Source organism: Triticum dicoccoides, chromosome 1B, assembly GCF_002162155.2.
Source record: "Triticum dicoccoides isolate Atlit2015 ecotype Zavitan chromosome 1B, WEW_v2.0, whole genome shotgun sequence".
Taxonomy (NCBI): Eukaryota; Viridiplantae; Streptophyta; class Magnoliopsida; order Poales; family Poaceae; genus Triticum; species Triticum dicoccoides.
Genome location: NC_041381.1, coordinates 49,150,074 through 49,157,580, shown reverse-complemented (window position 1 = coordinate 49,157,580; position 7,507 = coordinate 49,150,074).

The window sequence follows — 7,507 nt, the reverse complement described above, 5'->3', positions numbered from 1 at the left end:
CGGCGACCAAACCTTTACAAACAAGGTTGGGGCAATCTCCACAACTTAATTGGAGGCTCCCAATGACACCATGAAGCTTCACCACAATGGACTAAGGCTCCGCGGTGACCTCAACCGTCTAGGGTGCTCAAACACCAAGAGTAACAAGATCCGCTAGGGATTAGTGGGGGGAATCAAATTTCTCTTGGTGGAAGTGTAGATCCGGGCCTTCTCAACCACTCCCGAGCAAATCAACAAGTTTGATTGGCTAGGGAGAGAGATCATGCGAAAATGGAGCTTGGAGCAACAATGGAGCTTTTGGGGAAGAGGTAGGTCAACTTTGGGGAAGAAGACCCCCTTATATAGTGGGGGGAACAATCCAACCGTTACCCCCCTTAGCAGCCCCGCAGAGAGCGGTACTACCGCTGGGGTGGGCGGTACTACCGCTGAGCCAGCGGTACTATCGCCCCACTTAGCGGTACTGCCACACAAAGGGAAGGAGCGAGGACCTGGACCCTGAGCGGTACTACCGCGGTGGTAGGGGCGGTACTACCGCTTGGGAGCGGTACTACTGCCTCTACTGCCGCAGCTAGTGCCACAAAACTCGACACGAGAAAATGGAGCCCTCGAGTCGAGGCGGTAGGAGCGCGGAGCCGCAACGGTACTACGACGGAAGGCTCCAAGCGGTACTACCGCTGAGGAGCGGTACTACCGCTTGTTGCGCTTGGGCGGTACTACCGCTGTGGCCCGTGGTACTACCGCTGGGACCAGACAAAGCAGCCAGAGAGGGGAAAGAGTACTCCATTGAAGTGGGAAGGTTCAGCGGGTGCGATAAGGAAGTGTACGTGTTGATTCCACCCTAGCCTTACCAAAGTGGATCCCCACTTGATAGTACAGTGACTCCTACAAAACTAGTCCACCAACATAGAGTCGAAAGAGCTGCACCATCTTGAATAACACACCGAGGGGAGAGAATTGTCTTGTGCCAAAGAATAAGTATCTGGATAACTCAACGCACATGATTAGTCTTGAGAAGCATTTTCATCAATCACCAAAACACATTAGGGATAAATATGCCCTTACAATCTCCCCCTTTTCATGAATTGATGACAATACGGGATTTGCATAAATAGGAAAATACACAGGACATGCGCAAACCCACAACTCTAAAATATAGATGGGCTCCCCCTAGATGTGTGCTATCTAGATAAGTGCTTTGGACTGCACATCACACATACTAGGATCAACTCTCCCCCTACATTTTAGAGACCAACAACCTAAGCAGGATATATGAGCGCAGAGAATATAACATGGTAATCATGCAACTCATAAGATACCGACGGACTAGATAGACATAGATAATGATAAAATAAAGATAAGGTAGCATATGTCTCACACCATATGTTTGGAACTTAGGTAGGTCTCACTGGCAAAAAACCAAACAAAGCAAACAACGAGAAAACACAACGACACCACAAAGACACACTCGCAAATCCGACAACGACACAATGACACAAATCCGTAAACTCTCTCCCCCTTTGGCATCAAGGCACCAAAAAAGGGAAGGAGTGTTGCTACGACTCCAGGTGATAGCAAGTGAAGACCTCGAACATCATATCTCAACGGGATCATCGGCACTGCCGTCATCGGTCGGAAACTGCTCGGCGTCTGAATCTGTCCACGGGCAGTGCTGCTGAATCCACTCCTCCTCCTCAGTTAGCTGGTCCTCAGATCCACTGTAAACGGTGGCACCCAACTAACGCATGAGCTCCTTGTGACGTCCCCTGGCCTTCTTCTCAGCCACATGAGTCATGTACTGACCATGAGACTCCATGCAGAACATCTTCTTTACCTTGAGCTTGAGCTTCTTTGCCCAAGAGGGCTCTGCCCTAGAAGGCTCATAGTCATCATCATCATCAGCATTAACCTCCTCCTTGGTCTCCATGGCAGCAGCAAAAGAGGTAGCCCCAGATCTAGGAACCTGGGTGCCCTAGTTATCCTTCTTCCTTAGACGCTTGATCTCATGAGACACCAACTCTCTAGTCTCTAGCATAATCTTGGGATAGACCTTATCCCAGGCCTTCTCAATGAGAAGCATGATGAACGGACCATAGATCGGGCACTTGCGCTTAGAGATAGCAGATAAGAACTCAGACCACATAACATGAGAAATGTCCAGGAACTCGCCAGTGTTTGCTTCCTTCTCATGCTGGCAGAAGAGAAGCATGTCCATGAGATAGGAGTGAACCATATCCAGATTCCTGATACGAGGGAAGAGAGTCTCACGGAAGACACGGTGAAGAATGTCCAGAAAGGCAGGAAGCTCAAATGTTACTTTCTTAGTGGCAGGGTTGATCTTCTGGGTGCAGTAGGGCCAGAGGGCTTGCTTGTGAGTGGAGGTTGTATTGTGGTGAGGGCGAAAGCCGACAGGAGTCTTAAGCCCGTGATCTTCCACCCCAAGTAACTCCGTGAATGCCTTCCACTTGACAGAAAGCAACTTTCCATTGGTCATCCAAGTCAGAGTCCTGTCCTCATCAGTCCCTAGATGGACAGTGGCATAGAATTGAGCCACTATATCTGCATCATAGTCCTTGTTGAACTGCATGATTCTGAGAATGTTCAGCTAGGAGCATATCTAAAGAGCTTCACAAAAGTACTCAGGATCCTTCTCCGTATAGTCTGTGTCAATGGAGCGCACATCAACATATAGATTCTTCTTGGCCTTGAACACATCAAAGAAAATGGCAAACTGAAAGCGGCTACAGAACGGACAGTTGACCAAAATGGGTTCTTGGTCTTCCACATAGGGGTTGCGGCGACGCCTTGTCTAGAACTCCTTGGCATTCATCTGATGCACAATTTTGCCCTTTGGCTTTGGCTTGACGGCAGACTTCTTCTGGAGTTGAGGTGGAGGTGGAGCACTAGAGGAACCTCTTGCTGACTCAGATGTGCGGTAGCGCTTCGACGTGGCACGACCAGGGTTGACACGGTGAGCTTGTTGCTCAGGATGTTCATCACCTGGAACCAAACACAAGAACACGCCAAACAACCAGAAAGAACGAGCATAAGCCAACAAACACAACAAAAGAGATCAAGGAATGGTAGGGACAAGATGGCAGGCAGTGGTAGTGCCGCAGCTGATAGCGGCAGTACCGCCCCAAGCGGTAGTATCGCTCCAATGAGAGCGGTAGTACCGCTTGAAGCGGGGAAACAGCGGTTTCCTACTTCCGTGGCCAGATTCGGCACTACCGGCCTGCCAAATTCAAAAATACTCCTACCAAACCCTAATCCAAATAGTCTAGTTGCCTTCTCCAATCTACTCAAGCCTAGATTTAGCCAAAATCTAGAGATGCAACCACTATTGCCCCTAAGACGCTAGATCTGAAATCTAGACAAAAAGAAAGGAGGAACGGGGGCAATACCGGCATCCATGGCAAGAGGACGAGGTGGGGATCGACTCCACCGAAGGAAATGGAGAGGGACGCCCTGGAGAAGAAGGTCCGCCGGAGCCCTCCCGCGGCGAGGTGTTGCTGGAGAGACGAAGAGGAATGAGGGGTGAGCGAATGGGTATGGGGGAGAAGAAACCTCCCCCCTGCCCCGATATAACCCCCTTGTCCCGCCCCGCAGCGGTAGTACCACACTGGTGGGCGGTAGTACCGCTCATAAGCGGTAGTACTGCGCACCACCAGCGTAGTACCGCCCAGCAAGCCATGGAAACTAGATAACACGACTTAGCTAAAAAACAGGAAAAACAATGGCAAGAAGAGGAGGAAAACCGAACTTGGCAACAAACACACTAGCAAGGGGCCAAGACACACCTCTTCAAAAGAGGGCGGTGGCCGAGGCCACCTATGTTTGAGTCAAGAGGTATGGTGCTGCGAAGATCTTAACCTTGGGCCCATGACCAACACTCGTCCTTGAAGCACAAGTACCATAAAAAATGGTTAATGTGAAAGACTTGATCAATTTATGCATAATGGGGGGAGGGAGAGTTCATTGAGAGGACAACACTCCCCCTATGTCCATGCCTACATCTAAACTAGACAATATGTTGAATGCGGTGGGATGTGCATGGGTTCAAGATACATTGCTCGAATTAATGATATTTAGCTCATGCCTTAACTCGTGAAATCTTGCTTCATCCAAGGGCTTCATGAAAATATCTGCAAGGTTATCATGAGTGTTGACATACTTGAGCTCGATCTCCCCTCGCCTAATGTGATCCCGGATGAAGTGATACTGAATCTCAATATGCTTCGTCTTGAAATGTTGCACCGGGTTGAGAGAAATCTTGATGGCACTTTCATTATCACACCAAAGAGGCACTTTATCACAAATGACATCGTACTCTTTTAAAGTTTGCCTCATCCATAAGAGTTGTGCACAACAACTACCGGCCGCCACATATTCCGCTTCGGTGGACGAGAGACACACACAACTTTGCTTCTTGGAAGACCAACTCACCAAAGAGCAACCAAGAAATTGGCACCCTCCGGAAGTGGACTTCCTATCCACTTTGTCTCCCGCCCAATCGGAATCCATATAACCTTCAAGCTTGAAGTTTGCTCCTCTTGGGTTCAATAAGCCAAAGTTTGGGGTATGAGCCAAATATCAAAAGATTTGCTTGACGGCCACAAAGTGGCTTTCCTTCGGGGCGGCTTGAAACCGTGCACAAATTCCCGCACTCAACATGATATCTGGTCTAGATGCACAAAGTTAAAGCAAGGAGCCAATCATGGAGCGATATACCTTTCGATCCACCGCTTTACCATTGGGATCAATGTCAAGTTGGCACTTGGTGGGCATTGGAGTAGAAGACGGCTTGACATCACTTAGCTTGAATGTTTTTAGCATGTCTTGAGTGTATTTGGCTTGGTTGATGAAGGTACCTTCTCTTCGTTTCTTGATATTGAAACCAAGGAAGAACTTCAACTCTCCCATCGAAGACATCTTGAACTTAGAGGTCATGAGAGCGGCAAATTTCTCATTGAAAGCTTTGTTAGGGGAACCAAAGATAATATCATCAACATATAGTTGGCATACAAACAACTCCCCTTTGACCTTCTTAATTAGTAAAAAGAGTGGATCGATTTTCCCAACGTCAAATCCACGATCTTGTAACAACTCGGTAAGGTGGTCATACCACGCACGTGGGGCTTGCTTAAGGCCGTAGAGTGCCTTATCGAGTTGACATACATGATTCGGAAAGTAGGGATCCTCGAACCCGAGGGGTTGCTTGACATAGACCAACTCATTAATAGGACCATTAAGAAAAGCACTCTTCACATCCATTTGTTGTAACTTAAAGTTGTGATGGGAAGCATAAGCAATCAACAAACGAATGGATTCAAGACGAACAACAGAGCAAAGGTTTCACCATAGTCGATACCCTCGACTTGGGAGTAGCCTTGTGCTACCAATATTGCCTTGTTGCGAATGATGTTCCCATGGGCATCTTGCTTGTTCTTGAAAATCCACTTGGTTCCAAGTACGTTGTGGTTCCCCGACGGCCTTGGCACCAATCTCCACACCTTATTGTACTCGAAGTTGTTGAGTTCTTCATGCATGGCATTAAGCCAATCCGAATCTTCGAGCGCCTCATAGACCCCCTTTCTTAGGCTTCCAACCACATCCTCCATGAGATGACCTTTGGTGGTGAGCTTGGAAGCAATCTTCATGGCACGACGCTCTAATTCCTCCTCGGTTGTGGAAGGAGGAGGATTAACTTGATTATCTTGAGCATCGTCTTGAGCTTGTTCAAGATCTTGAGCTTGCTCTTGATCTTGATCTTGCTCGAGGGGAAGAACTTGACCTTGGGCATCATTTGGTGGTTCACCACCATCTTGAGTTTGATCTTGCCCTTGGTCTTGTTCACGAGATTGAGGGCCTTCACATTGTTCTTCGGAAGCATGTGGGTCTTGGGTTGGTGATGACTCCACTTGAGTGGAGCATTGTCCTTCTCCTTCGGCCACAAGGGGTTCCTCAATGGGTAGGATATGACCCACACCCATTCTTCTTATGGATTGGGGAGGAATTTCATCACCTACATCACAAGTACCACTTTGCTCCACTTGGGAGCCGTTATTTTGGTCAAACTCCATGTTACTCGTCTCCTCAATGAGTCCAGTGGACTTGTTGAGAACACGGTAAGCATGAGAGTTTGTAGCATAACCAACAAATATGCCCTCATAAGCTCTAGCCTCAAATTTAGACAAACAAACACCTTTCTTGAGAATGAAACACTTACACCCGAACACCCGGAAGTACTTGAGGTTGGGCTCGTTACCGATAAGTATTTCATAAGGAGTCTTGTTCAAGCCTTTGCGGAGATAGAGCCAATTGGATGCATGACATGCTGTGTTGATGGCTTCAGCCCAAAAGTTGTATGGAGACTTGAACTCCGCCATCATGGTCCTTGCCGCATCCATCAACGTTCGGTTCTTCCTCTCCGCGACACCATTTTGTTGAGGGGTATATGGTGCAGCATATTGATGCTTGATCCCCTCATCACTAAGAAACTCATCCAAGGTGTAGTTCTTGAACTCGGTGCCGTTGTCACTTCTTATTGTCAAGATCTTTGCAGCATGTTGATGTTGAGCTTCATTTGCAAAGTCGATGACGGTTTGTTGATTTTCACTCTTCCTCTTGAAGAAATATACCCAAGTGTATCTTGAATAATCATCCACAATCACCAAGCAATACTTTCTACCCCCAAGACTATCAAAGGATGGAGGCCCAAAGAGGTCCATGTGAAGGAGCTCCAAGGGTCTCTTCGAGTAGATGATAGTCGTGGGAGGGTGTGCCTTCTCATGAAGCTTTCCTTTGATACAAGCACTGCAAGCACGATCTTCGGCAAAACTAACATTTGTTAGTCCACGGACATGGTCCCCCTTGAGGAGACTTTGCAAAGATATCATATTGACGTGGGCTAAACAGCGATGCCAAAGCCATCCCACATCAACTTTAGCCATTAGGCATGTCGCGGTCTTAGTGGGTCGCTCTGAAAAGTTAATCACATGGAGACCGTTCTCGACATGCCCAACAAAGGCTACTTTAAGAGTCTTGCTCCACAAGAGGGCCACGGTATCAATATCAAAGAAAGTGGCAAAGACCATAAGTGCAAGTTGATGAACAGAAAGTAAATTGTACGCAAGGGACTCAACAAGCATGACTTTCTCGATCGTTAGATCATGAGAAATGACCACCATGCCAAGACCCAATACCTTAGAAGATGAGGCATCACCCAACTCGACATTGGTGGGCATAGATGGGATCTTTTGCACGTCCACCACCAAGTCCTTGCTTCCGGTCATATGATTTGTTGCTCCACTATCGAGCAACCATGACCCCCCACCGGAAGCAAACACCTACAAGAGATCAATGCTTGGTTTTAGGTACACAATTAGTAATGGGTCCTTTGATGTTAGTAACTAGGGTCTTAGGAACCCAAATATACCATTCAATGTACTCATAAGGAGAACCAACAAATTTAGCATAAACATGCCCATCACTAGCATGGCACAACACA